The following is a 14,715-nucleotide window of genomic DNA, read 5'->3' on the forward strand; positions in this document are numbered from 1 at the left end:
AGTAGAGAGAAGTAACTGGTCATATACAAGGGATCATCAATAAGATTAACCTGCTGATTTCTCATCAGAAACCACGGAGGCTAGAAGGCAGTGGTATGACAAACTGGAGTCCTTTAAGAGGGAGTCATTTTAGAAAAAGCTGTAGTGCCAACAGAGTCTACACAGGCAAAGATCTTTGGAGATTCAGAAGGAAAATGCCCCCAGGGAAGCCTTGTGAAATGAGAAGAGAAAGCTAGCAGATGTCACCATGTGCCTTCCCAGTTGACAGAGGTGTTCCGGATGGTATAAGCCTCTCCTGAGTGAAGGTAATCTCTTGTTGATGCCTCAATTTGGATGTTTTCATGCCCTTAGAACTATAACTTGCAAATTAATAAATTCAGTTTTTAAAAGCAGTTCTATTACTGGTATATTGCATCCTGGCAGCTTTAACAAACTAAAACAGATTGAAAGTAAAAAGAAGGAAAACGATTCCATGCAAACAGTAACAAAAAGACAACTGGAGTGGCTATACTGATGTCAGACAAAATAGGCTTCAAGTAAAAAATTATTGTGAAAAACATTAATATTATGAAGGATATTATATGCATAATAATAAAAAGGCCAATCTATCAAGGAGATATAATAATTATAAACATATATTCACCTAACAAAAGAGCCCCAAAATATATGAAACAGAAACTGACAGAACTGAAAAGAAAAATAGGCAGTTCAACAATACTAGACAGAGATTTCAATACCCACATTCAATAATGGATAGAATAATTAGGCAGAAAATCAGAAGGAAATAGAAGACTCAGCACTATAAGCCAAATAGCCCTAATAGAAACCTATAAAATACTCCACCCTACAAGAATAAAATAAAACTTCTTTTCAATTGCACATGGATCATTCTCCAGGATAGACCATATCTTAGGTATATCAAAACAAGTCTTAGTAAACTTAATAAGATGGAAATCAAAGTATGTTTTTTAAATACAGTGAAATGAAATCAGAAATCATTAATGGAAAGAAATGTGGAAAATTCACAAATATGTGGAAATTAACCAGCACACTCAAACAAATGGGTAAATAAAAAATCACAAGGGAAATTAGAAAACACTCTAAGATAATTAAAAACAAAAATACAATATACCAAAACCTATGCAATGCACAGACAATGGCATTCAGAGGGAAATTTATAGCTGTAAATGCTTACATTAAAAGAAAGATCTCACATCCTTAACCTAACTTTCCATGTTAAGGAACCAGGAAAAGAACAAACTAAACCCCAAACAAACTGAAGGAAGGATAATAAAGATTACAGGAGAAATAAATGAAATAAAGAATAGAAACACAATAGAATAAAAGACGTTTCTTTGAAACGATCAACAAAATGGACAAACATTTAGCTAGACTGACAAAGTAAAACAGAGAAAAGTCTAATAGCTAAAATCACAAAGGAAAGTGAGGACATTATTACAACCCTTCCAGGAAAAAAAGGATTATAAGAGACTATTATGAACAACTGTATGCCAACAAATGATCTAACCTAGATGAAGTAGGTAAATTGCTAGAAAGACACAAACGACTAGAACTACTTCAAGAAATAGAAAACTCTTAATAGACCTACAACACGAGATTGAATTAATAATAAAAACTTTCCAAATATGTAGATGGAGACTTCCCAAATCTGGGTCCATCCCTTGGTGTGTCTACCACTGAACATAGGGATGAAGAGGAAAAAGGTTTATTTACGCTGGTGAGAGGACTGGGGAGATTTCCCAAATCAGCCTGCTCAAAGGGACTGTTCAATTGGCTTTCTTTTTTTCAGTGCTAGTTTTTAATTTTTATTGATATCTATCATATAGTCATATACCATGTAATCATCCAAAGTGAACAATCAATAGTTCACAATATCAACATATGGCTGTGACAATCTACTTTGTTTTCTTTTTTGTGAAAAATAACATATATACAAAAAAGCAATAAATTTCAAAGTGCATTGCAACAATTAGTTGTAGAACAGATTTCAGAGTTTTGGTATGGGTTACAGTTCCACAAATTTAGGTTTTACTTCTAGCTGCTCTAAGATACTGGACACTAAAAGAAATACTAATATAGTGATTCAGCAATCAATCATACTCATTTGTTAAACTACCTTCTCTGAATAACTCCACCATCACCTTTGATCTTTCTCTCACTCTTTTATTTTCTTAACTTTTTTATTGTATAATATAATACATTTAAAGCAAAGAAACAAAAAGCAATAATTTTCAGAGCAATCTTCAACAAGTAGTTACAGGACAGATCCCAGAGCTTGTCATGGGCTATCATACCATCATCTCAGATATTTCCTTCTAGTTGCTCCAGAATATAGGAGGCTAGATGGCATAAATTTTTTTTTCATCACATTTGACTTTTTTTCTTTTCTGTGAAAAAAAAATATATATACAAAAAAGGAATAAACCTCACAGCACAACACCACAATTAGTTGTAGAGCATATTTCAGAGTTACAATAGGTTACAATTCCACAATTTTAGGTTTTTACTTCTAGTTGCTTAAGATACTAAGACTAAAAGAGATATCAGTTTAATGATTCAGCATTCATATTCATTTGTTAAATCCTATCTTCTCTGTATAAATCCACCATCACCTTTGATCTTTCTATCCCTCTCTTTAGGGGTGTTTGGACTATGGCCATTCTAACTTTTTCATGTTGGAAGGGTCTGTCACTAATATGGGGTAGGGTTACGGAACTAGGTAATGTTCTGGAGAGGCTGGGTCCTTTAGGTTTCAGGAGTCATCTGGTCCAGGGGCCCATCTGGAGGTTGTAGATTTCTGGAAAGTTACTCTAGTGCATGGAACCCTTGTGGAATATATATTACCCTAGGTGTTCTATAGAATTGGCTGGAATGGCCCTAGTTGGGGGTTGGCAGGTTATGATAGTAGCAATGTCTAACTGAAGTTTGCATAAGAGCAACTTCCAGAGTGGCCTTTCAATTCTATTTGGACTCTTTCTGCCACTGATACTTTATTAGTTACATTTCTTTTACCCTTTCTCTTCAGGATGGAATTGCTGATTCCACTGTGCCAGGGCCAGACTCATCCCTAGGAGTCATCTCTCATGCCGCCAGAGTTTCTCCCACTCTTTAGGGGTATTTGGGCAATGCCCATTCTAACTTTTTCATGTTGGAAGGGGCTTTCAACAATATAGGCTAGGGGGATGGACCTAGTGGATATTTTGAAGAGGCTGGCCCCTCTGCATTGCAGGACTTATCTGGTCCAGTGACCCATCTGGGGGTTGTAGCTTTCTGGAAAGTTACCCTAATGCATGGAACCTTTATAGAATGTTATATAATACCCTAAGTATTCTTCAGGATTGGCAGGAATGGTTTTGGTGGGGGTTTGGCAAGCTATGATAGGTAGCAATATCTAACTGAAGCTTGCGTAAAAGTGACCTCCAGAGTAGCCTCTCAACTCTATTTGAACTCTCTCAGCCACTGATACCTTATTTGTTTCACTTCTTTTCTCCTTTTTGGTCAAGATGGCATTGTTGATCCCACAGTGCAGGGCCAGACTTATCCCTGGAAGTTATCTCCCACACCACCAGGGAGACTTTTACCCCTGGATGTCATGTCCCATGTGGAGGGGAGGGCAATGATTTCACCTGCGGAGCTGGGCTTAGAGAGAGAGAGAGAGAGAGAGGCCACACCTGAGCAACAAAAGAAGTCCTCTGGAAGTAACTCTTAGGCATACCTCTAGGTAGGCTAAGCTTCTCTGCTACACACATAAGCTTCACAAGAGCAAGCCTTAAGATACAAGGGCTTGGCTTATTGATTTGGGTGTCCCTAATGTTCAACATAGTATCAGAGGTTTCCCCAGTGATAAAGTTTAATAGTTCCATATTTTTTCTCCCAGCCCTCAAGGGACTTTACCAATACTTTTTGATTATCTGCTTAATGTACTCTGGAATATATCCAGGCATTAAATTATGTTATACAGGATTAAAGGCCCTCATTCTTATTCTGGGCTCCCTCTGTTTGAATTGTTTACAGACAGGTTGAGTTAGATTATATGCTACAGAAAATTTGGGTCTGGACAAAATAAACCTTTCTTTCTTTGGTCTCAAGAATAGGTGAAGTTCTAAAATACAGACAATGTCTTCCTTACCCTGTATTCTGAATTCCCTTAATCCCAACCTGATCGGCTTTGTTCTTATCTCTAACTACCAGGTTATACATACATAAAACAGCCTCTCAAAATCCAGGACTAACAATTACCACTCCAGACTAAATGTCACAGCTATAAGAGCTTACAGTCTAGTCCCCTGTTTTCTAAATGAGACCATACAATATTTGCTCTTTTGTTTCTGGCTTATTTTACCTCACCAAATGTCCCTCAGTTCATTCACAATATTGTATGCCTCACAACTTCATTCCTCTGTGTAGCAGCACAATATTTGATCATACATCTACACCATTGTTCACCAATCTACATCTCAGTGTATCTTTCAGCCACCTCCATTCATTGGGCATTATGCACAATGCCCAAAGTCCACAGGCCATCAACACTCTCAATTTTAGATAATTTCATTGTTCCCGAGAGAAAGATAACTAATAAACACACCCTCACCAAATAGAAAATCCAAACCTCCCCCTAAATCTTATCCCTCCCTTATTATTTACCCCTGTGTTGCTGTGGTACTGTTGGTGTTTACCTGTTAAACATAGCCCATAGCATGCAACAGCAGTTTTCCCCCTATACCCTGAACATGTACACTGTTTGCACAAGACCCATACATTTACAGCTGTTCATGAAAGAACTTATTTATATTTAGTGTTAATTGGTGGGACACATGGGTTTGTTACTGGACAGAAGCCATGGATTGTCTTTTGTTGCTCAGATGTGGCCTCTCTCTCTCAGCCAACACAACAAGCAAACTCATTGTCCTCCCCTTCTCTACATGGGACATGACTCCCAGGGTGTAAACCTTCCTAGCAACATGGGACAGAAATCTGAGAATGAGCTGGAACTCAGCATTAAGGGATTGTGAAAACTTTCTTGACCAAAAGAGGGAAGAGAGAATTGAGACAAAATAAAGTGTCAATGGCTGAGAGAGAGAGGCCACATCTGAGCCTCAGAGTCAAGAGGTTATCCTGGAGGTTATTCTTATGCGTTATATAGATATCACCTTTTTAGTTAAGGTGTTGTATTAGTTAGGGTTCTCTAGAGAAACAGAATCAACAGGGAACACTTGCAAATATAAAATTTATGAAAGTGTCTCACGTGACTGTAGGAATGCAGAATCCAAAATCCACAGGGCAGGCTGTGAAGCTGAAAACTCTGATGGATGGTCTGGATGAACTCCACAGGAGAGGCTCACCAGCCAAAGCAGGAATGGAACCTGTCTCCTCTGAGTCCTCCTTAAAAGGCTTCCCATGATTGGATTTAGCATCACTAATTGCAGAAGACACTCCCCTTTGGCTGATTACAAATGGAATCAGCTGTGGATGTAGCTGACGTGATCATGACCTAATCCTATGAAATGTCCTCATTGCAACAGACAGGCCAGCGCTTGCCCAATCAGATGAACAGGTACCACAACTTGGCCAAGTTGACACCTGTCCCTAACCATGACAGGTGTAATGGAGAGGCTGGAGGGAAGTGCCTGAAAATGTAGAGATGTGTTCCAGTAGCCATGATTCTTGAAGATGATTATATAATGATACAGCTTTCACGATGTGACTGTGTGATTGTGAAAACCTTGTGTCTGATGTTCCTTTTATCTATGGTATGGACAGATGAGTAAAACATATGGATTAAAAATAAATAGGGGAAACAAATGCGAAAAACAATTTCATAGATTGAAATGCTAGTGATCAATGAAAGGGAGTGGTAAGGGGCATAGAAAAAAAATAGGGGAAACAAAGGCTAACATATATTGGGTAGATGAAAATACTAACAGTCAATGAGAGGGAGGGGTAAGGGGTATGGTATATATGAATTGTTTTCTTTTTATTTTTTTCTGAATTGATGCAAATGTTCTAAGAAACGATCATGGTGATGAATATACAACTATGTGATGATATTGTGAGTTACTGATTATATACCAAGAATGGAATGATTCATATAGTAAGAATGTTCATGTTTGTATGTTGTTATGTTTAAAAAAATTTAAAAACGTAAAAAAAGGCCATGGATTCTTTTGCCCAATGTGCTCAATAACCAATTCCCGAGACACCGGGATTTCAAAGAGAGAGAGAATTTATTACTAGGCTCATAGTAGGAGAGCAAATGGCCTAGTGGCCCAAAATCTGTCTCTGCAAACTCCAGCAATTCTGATAGTTTTATTAGAGGAAAAGATAGGCAGAGTTTAGGATAATGAGCACAGTGGCCCCAGATGATGTAATTAGAAGTGACCTACTTATTAAGTATGTGCAGATTGGTTACATGCTTAGGCACAGAACATGTGTAAGAAAATGGCAGAATTAGGTCTAGGTGACTTGTGGCTTAAAGTCTAAACTACTTCGCATGTCAGGCAGGCCTGCTTTGGTTAGATCCAGTCTCAGTCATCAAGATAATGTAATCAAGAAATTAGATTTAACTTCCGGGTCAAGATGGTGGCTTAACAACGTGCGCATTTTAGTTCGTCCTCCAGAACAACTGCTAAATAACCAGAAACAGTACAGAACAGCTCCTGGGGCCACATCAGTGACCAGACACACAGCGTACCCCAGTCTGGACCAGCTGGACCGGCTGCAAGCACCCCCCAAAACCGTGAGTTCCCAAAGCTGCAGCGGCCAGTGCCCCTCCCCCACAGGCCGCTTCCCAGAGGGGAAAGGAAAGGACTTTACCAGCAGCAGGGACTGGGCACAATCAAACGCCAATTGTGGAACTAATTTACAAATTCTGACTACTAAAAATAGGCCCCCAGCTTAGGTGAATCTGATCAAAGAAGAGGTTGCTCATTTTCGCCCCGGCACCAAGGGGGCAGGACTGACAGAAAAAGGGGGAAAAAAGAAGGAAACAGGTTTTTGTGGCTGTGTATCTACAAAGGCTTGACTGCCTCTGGATACAGCGGCAGGACTTTTCAGGCTGCAACTGCCCCAGGCATAGGCAGAAGTGAGCTTTTTTTGGGGCTTATCTGGAGCCTGTGCCTTCCCCAGGGAAGGGGTGAAGGCCCACCCAGGTGGAATCCCTCCATCAAAGAATTCAGACACCAGTGCTTGGTAATTTGAAGCCATTAAAACCAGCCTACAACCTCTCCTTTGTCTCCAACAAACCCCCAGCCAAAGTTAAAGGTACCGCATCATCTTATGCTGGTGGGACCTGCAGTCAGACAAGCGCCACATACTGGGCAGGATAAGAAAAACAGAGTCCAGAGACTTCACAGGAAAGTCTTTCAACCTGCTGGGTTTCATGCTCAGGGAAAACCGATGCAGGTGACTCTTTCCTCCTGATAGGAGGCCAGTTTGGTCTGGGAAAATCTGGCTGAGGTCTATAATATCTAAGCAGACTCTCCTAAGTGTGTGTGTGGGAAAGGTATCACACAAGCAGGGCAAGAAACAAGAAAACAAGAACTGAAAAATTCTCCTCTGTTAAACAAAACTTAAGCTAAAGGTTCAGATAAAGCTGAAAAGAATGTCAAAGAACAGATAGACAACAAATTCATCCAGCAAGAAAACCCTAGATAAAAGAAGTGAAAGCAATCTCCAGGATAAACTAATTAAGGTAATTAAATGCCTAGACGCCAGCAAAAAATAACAAATCACACTAAGGAAATTGAAGATATGGCCCAGTCAAAGGAACAAACCAACAATTCAAATGACATACAGGAGCTGAAACAACTAATTCAGAATATACGAACAGACATGGAAAACCTCATGAAAAACCAAATCAATGAATTGAGGGAGGATATAAAAAAGGCAAGGAAGGAACAAAAAGAAGAAACTGAAAGTCTGAAAAAACAAATCACAGAACTTATGGGAATGAAAGACACAGTAGAAGAGATGAAAAAAACAATGGGAACCTACAATGGTAGATTTCGAGAGGCAGAACATAGGATTAATGAACCGGAGGACAGAACATCTGAAATCCAACAAGAAACAGAAACTATAGGAAAAAAAATGGAAAAATATGAGCAGGGACTCAGGGAATTGAAAGACAATATGAAGCGCATGAATATACGTGCTGTGGGTGTCCCAGAAGGAGAAGAGAATGGAAAAGGAGGAGAAAAACTAATGGAGGAAATTATCACTGAAAATTTCCCAACTCTTATGAAAGACTTAAAATTACAGATCCAAGAAGTGCAGCGTACCCCAAAGAGAACAGGTCCAAATAGACATACTCCAAGACATTTAATAATCAGAATTTCCAAGGTCAAAGAGAAAGAGAGGATCTTGAAAGCAGCAAGAGAAAAGTAATCCATCACATACAAGGGAAGCCCAATAAGACTATGCGCAGATCTCTCAGCAGAAACCATGGAGGCGAGAAGACAGCGGGATAATATATTTAAATTATTAAAAGAGAAAAGCTGCCAACCAAGAATTCTATATCCAGCAAAATTGTCCTTCAAAAATGAGGGAGAAATTAAAACATTTTCAGACAAAAAATCACTGAGAGAATTTGTGACCAAGAGACCAGCTCTGCAAGAAATACTAAAGGGAACACTAGAGACAGATACGAAGACAGAAGAGAGAGGTGTGGAGAAGAGTGTAGAAAGGAAGACTATGAGTAAAGGTAAAAGGAAGGAAAATTAGATATGACATATAAAATCCAGAAGGCAAAATAGTAGAAGAAAGTACTACCCATACAGTAATAACACTGAATGTTAATGGATTAAACTCTCCAATCAAAAGACATAGTCTGGCAGAATGGTTTAAAAAACAGGACCCATGTATATGCTGTCTCTACTCAGAGTTCACGAGGCCAAGGACACAAATGGACATTTACATGTTTATAGCAGCATTATTAACAATTACCAAGTGATGGAAACAGCCAAAATGTCCATCAACAGACAGTTGACTAAACAAACTGTGACATTTACATAAGATGGAATATTATGCAGCTGTAAGACAGAATAAAGATATGAAGTATGTAACAACATGAATGGACCTTAAGGACATTATGCTAAGTGTGATAAGCCAGAAACAAAAGGACAAATACTGTATGGTCTCACTGATATGAACTGACACTAGTGAATAAACTTAGAATATTTCCTTGGTAACAGAGACCATCAGGAGATAGAAATAGGGTGAGATATTGGGTGACTGGAGCTGAAGGGATACAGATTGTGCAACAGGATTGAACATAAAATCTCAGATATGGACAGCACAATACTACCTAACAGTAATGTAATTATGTTAAAACACTGAATGAACCTGCATGTGAGAATGATAGAGGGAGGAGGACTGGGGACATAAATGAAATCAGAAAGAAAGATAGATGGTAAAGATCGAGATGGTATAATCTAGGAATGCCTAAAGTGTATAATAATAGCAAAATGTACAATGTACAAATTTAAGAAATGTTTTTGCCTGAGGAAGAACAAAGGAATGTCATTATTGCAGGGTGTTGAAAATAGATGATAATTAATACTTTAAAATGTCACCTTATGTGTGAGACTAAAGCAAAAAATGTTTATTTGTTACAAAATTTATATTTTGACTAGAGCATTTCCTAATATAACTCATGTAGATAGTTTGATTGACTGTCATACGTACTTGGAATCTCAGGTAGCACATGAGATTTTGTTGGTTTGTCCAGAATGATGCCCCGATGAATCCCAGAGTGATTTGATCAGTGACTGGAAAAGTATTTGCAAGCCCCCTTCGGGAAATGGTGAGAGTGGGGAGAAATTCAACTTCCGCAAGTTGAATTCTTGATATTCTCACAAGCAGTGTGGACAACCAAAGCTATAGGCTGAGCCCCCAGGCTTGGGGTTTGTTCACATGAAACTTAACCCCACAAAGGATAGGTCAAGCCTACTTAAAATTTAGGCCTAAGACTCACCCCCAAGAGAGCCTCTTTTGTTGCTCAGATGTGGCCTCTCTCTCCAGCCAACAGGACGAGCAGTCTCACCACCCTTCCCCTCTCTGCATGGGACATGACTCCCAGGGGTGTGGACCTTCCTGGCAACGTGGGACAGAGATCCTGGAATGAGGTGAGATTCAGCATCAAGGGACTGAGAAAAACCCTAGAATGAGCTGAGAATTAACATCAAGGGATTGAGAGAACCTTCTCGACCAAAGAGGGAAGAGTGAAATGAGACTAAGTGTCAATGGCTGAGAGATTCCAAACAGAGTTGAGAGGTTATCCTGGAGGTTATTCTTATGCATTAAGTAGATATCACCTTGTTGTTCAAGATGTAGTGGAGAGGCTGGAGGGAACTGCCTGAAAATATAGAGCTGTGTTCCAGTAGCCATGTTTCTTGATGATGATTGAACAATGATATAGCTTTCACAATGAGACTCTGCGAATGTGAAAACCTTGTGTCTGATGCTCCTTTTAGCTACTATATCAGCAGAAGAGTAGAACATATGGAATAAAAATAAATAATAGGGGAACAAATGTTAAAATAAATTTAGTTTGAAATGCTAGTGGTAAATGAAAGCGAGGGGTAAGGGGTATGGTATGTATAATCTTTTTTTTCTCTGTTATCGTTTTATTTCTTTTTCTGTTGTCTTTTTATTTCTTTTTCTAAATTGATGCAAATGTTCTAAGAAATGATGAATATGCAACTATGTGATGATATTAAGAATTACCGATTGTATATGTAGAATGGAATGATCTCTTAACGTTTTGTTAATTTTTTTTAATTAATAAAAAGTTTAAAAAAAAGAATATCAATATAAAAAAAGAATATCAATATAAAAAAAAGAAATTAGATTTAAGGGATGATTTTAATTACTGAATCATTATATAAATTTTCCTTTTGCTTTGGGGATTTTGGAATAGACAAAGGAAAGCACCCAGAAGCCCTGAACTGTAATTAAGCTGTTTGGGGAATTTGGAGGGATTTTGTAAAAACCCTCATCTTTTACCTGGTGTTTGAGTGGCTATGAGAACTGTAACCCAGCTATCTGGTTAGTCTCTTAGAAGCCTCAACGCTAAGGAAAACAACCATTAACTAGCCTCAGTCCCTTACATTTGTAAATTATATCCACTGGGCTCTGCCACTGAAAGATAAATAGCCCTTATGCTGACCTATGCTAACAATGTTTCCTTTTTGGTGTGCTAGGCTCTGCTATTGAAGGATAAGATAGCTCCTTTCAACTTATGTTAACTTTTGTTAATGTTTTCTTTTCTGCTTTGAACTTACTGTTCTGCCTTGAATTTACTCTTTGAAATGACCTCATCTCTTCTTGTTAGAATCCTTAAAAAATTGGAATCCCCTTTGTTTGGGGAGACAAATCTTGGGCTCTTAGGCTGTTCTCCTGCTACATGTGTAGTAATAAACTTTCTCTCTTTGAAACCCGGGTGTCTCAGGAGTTGGTTATTGAGCATGTCAGGCATGACAGATATTGTCTGGTATCAGCAACTTTAGACTGGGGGTGGGTTAGCTCTGGGCAGACCTGATACCCTTCATTAACAAATATTAGGAGTTACATTCAATGATTACAAGACTCTAAACTTGAAAAACTGGATAACTGGGTGCAAATGAACGTTAGGCACAAGGTTTTTACAATCATGGGGCAGAAGATAAGGGCTATAAAATCATTATTAAAGATCAAGACAGCTGGATTACAATTTAGAGATTTCAGGAATTTCCCTCTGTCTACTCCAATACACCAGACAGCAAAAAGGAATATCCATATAATGATTCAGTAATCAAAATCATCCCTTAAATCCTGATTTCTCTGTTACAGGTCTATACAACCCCTTTCTATCATGTCCACCTTCCATATGGTAATATTATTTATAGACCCACTAAGTGAACCACCTTCACGTATATCTATTCCTCTTACATTTAAGCTAACCGTTCACCCATCTCTGTTTCCTGTATCTCTACATCCCCTGTATTTGGTATTTTATAAGCCTGTGATTTTGCCTTTACCACGGTCATAAAAGTGGAATCATATAGTATCTACCCTTTCATGTCTGGCTAACTTCACTCAGTCTTATGTCCTCAAGGCTCATTCATCTTGTCATGTGCTTCAGGATGTCATTTCGTCTTACTGCTGCATAGTATTCCATCATATGCATATACTACATTTTGTTAATCACTCGTCTGTGAGTGGGCATTGGATTGTTTCCATCTTTTGGTGACTGTGAATAATGCTGCCTTGAACATCAGTGTGCAAATGTGTGTCACTGCTTTCAGCTCTTCTGAGTATGTACTTCTGAGCGGTGTCACTGCTGGATCTCACTTGGCTTTTATGCCAAGAGACAAAAAAAGATGATCTTAGTTAACAGGTAACAGAGGTCTGGAGAATTTTAGTAGTTTATCTTGGTAATCTCCTATTTCCTTCAGGATTGACATCCAGACACCTGGGAAAGGTGCCTCTGAGCCTAGAGACCAACGAAAAGCTTGTTCATATCTGGAAGTTCTGGGGCAATAAAACTTATTTAGGTCTGGGTGCACACTATATTTACATATTGCCTCTTTGTGAGACCAAGAGCTCCCACTAACAGACTGCTTTCAGCTTTCAGGTTATACTCAAAGGCTGTTTTAAAGGTTACATTCTAAGGCTACTTTACAATTTTTTAGCTTGCTTACAGTTTAAGATTATATTTAAAAGTTACTGTTACAAATCCACAAAAAGAAAAAAAGTTGGATTAATGAGTAGAAAGAAGGATGGACAGGTATATGACAAAGTATAGTGAAATGTTAATGGTAGAATCAGGTAGTGGGTATATAGGTGCTCTTTCAACTTGACTGTACATTGGAAAGTTTGCATAATATTGGATGATTGGGGTGGAGGGAGGGTACTTTCAACAAAGGGAAGCCCAGGCCCAGATGATCTGGCTTCTGCCTACTTCTCTGATGGCATCCAGCCACAGGCCTTCTCTCAGCCGCTGAAATAGACCCAGCTGTCCAAAGTCTCTGCCTTGCTGTTTCATCTGCTTAGAATGCTCTTCTTCCTGGTTTCTTACATACCTAATCTTTCATTGTTTGGAATAGATGTCACTTTCTCAGATGCTCCCATATATGTCACTCAATACCATCATCTATTCCCTGTATAGCACTTAGTGGCATCTGATTTTTGTTGTTCACTTTTTATAAGTGCCTCCAAGCTTATAGGTGCCCTGAGAGTAAGGAAGGACTTATTCACTACTTAGTTCCCTTGTAGCAGACCAGGGTACATTGTAGATACTGCATAACATTTCCTGAATGAATGAATTTGGGTTAAATCTGCAAGGAGGGTGAGTTTTACTTTTGATATGATGGTCATTCCACGTATGTTAACAAAAATTAGAAATTATTCTTAAATATTAAATTGAGGAATATACTGTTTGGTCATTTGGTCTTAGGTATAGGATTAAAAATAGCTTTGACACATACTACATTCAATTTTGCACTGATGGGAATGGAAAAATATGAAAATAAACCCTTTCAGCACTGGAAAAAATATCCAAATATCACTTTTTTTTTTAATGTGGGGAAGGGGGGGTTATCTCGATTTTATTCAAGATTATTGCCATTTTTTCCAAAGTACTCTGACTCTTGCAATATCATGCTACTGATTTTTAAGGATAAATGAACCATATTCGTTTCTCTCTAAATGCTATTCTTACAGCACCATCTGGTGTAGCCACGCACTTGATAAATTCTCTGGAGAAACAGCACCATCTGCTGGGCACCACCTGATGTAAGACTGCCTTGGCAGTAGGCCGGTGGTTCCCAACTATACCTTGTTTGACGCAATTTATCAGTGAGGCTTAGCAGCTGAGACCAGCTTTCCAGAAAGCCAAACTGGAAGCCCTGCTGCTCTAGAAGTGCTGCTAATAATAAGAGAACAGCTTTGTCTGAGGCGTCTCATCTGGGAAAAAAAAAAAAATACACCCAAAACCCCACAGCAACTGAATTTTGACCCAAGATTGAAAATCAATGATCAATGATACTGTGGGAAGGAGCACTACTACTGAGGCAGAAGATCTGAATAACAAACAGGAAAAAAAGAGTCATAACTTTATAAGACTTTTGTCCTTCTATCCTCTGTAAACAGGATGCTAAGAAAACTCAATGTTGCTGTTCCCTTTTTGGAAGTTCCAGATGTGAGTTTTTTCCTTCTTCCCTTATTAAGGGCCATGAATTTATCAGGACTCACCTCCTAGCTCACTACCTACTTTCTTAGATAGGCATTTCACTCCCCCACACCCCCAGCGACCAGTTTACTTTAGTTTACTTTATCTCTCAAGTTCTTTCTAAGGTCCTTCTCCATCACATTCCATTGTGAATAGTTTTCCTAGAATCTAAGATTTATTCCAATGACCTCATTTTCCCTTTCCTTTCATATCCCACTTTGACAAGCTGAATCCAATATTTCAATTTTCTCTTAATTTCCAAATCTACTTTGAGTCCTCATGACTCAAAAACTATACAGTTTTTTTGGTACCCTTTTTTCGTAATGGTAAATGCCTTTCCATTTCAATTCTCTACTGGCTAGATACTGAACACTCTCCTTTAAATTCCTTAAATCCTTTCTAACCTAATCCTGGTGCATAATTTTCTTTCAAATCTTCCTCTCTTTTTCAATTCCTCCTTTACTGCCATTAAGAAACTCCTTTTTCCT

The 14,715-nt window shown here is 38.5% G+C and overlaps 1 protein-coding gene across 1 annotated transcript in view; it reads right to left on the minus strand.

The window, feature by feature from the left end:
* The window catches only part of ENOPH1 (enolase-phosphatase 1), a 156,292-nt gene that overhangs the window by 53,665 nt on the left and 87,912 nt on the right, over nt 1-14,715 (minus strand). The gene's annotated exons all lie outside the window — the stretch shown is intronic.

Source organism: Tamandua tetradactyla, chromosome 24 (assembly GCF_023851605.1).
Source record: "Tamandua tetradactyla isolate mTamTet1 chromosome 24, mTamTet1.pri, whole genome shotgun sequence".
NCBI classification, from domain to species: domain Eukaryota; kingdom Metazoa; phylum Chordata; class Mammalia; order Pilosa; family Myrmecophagidae; genus Tamandua; species Tamandua tetradactyla.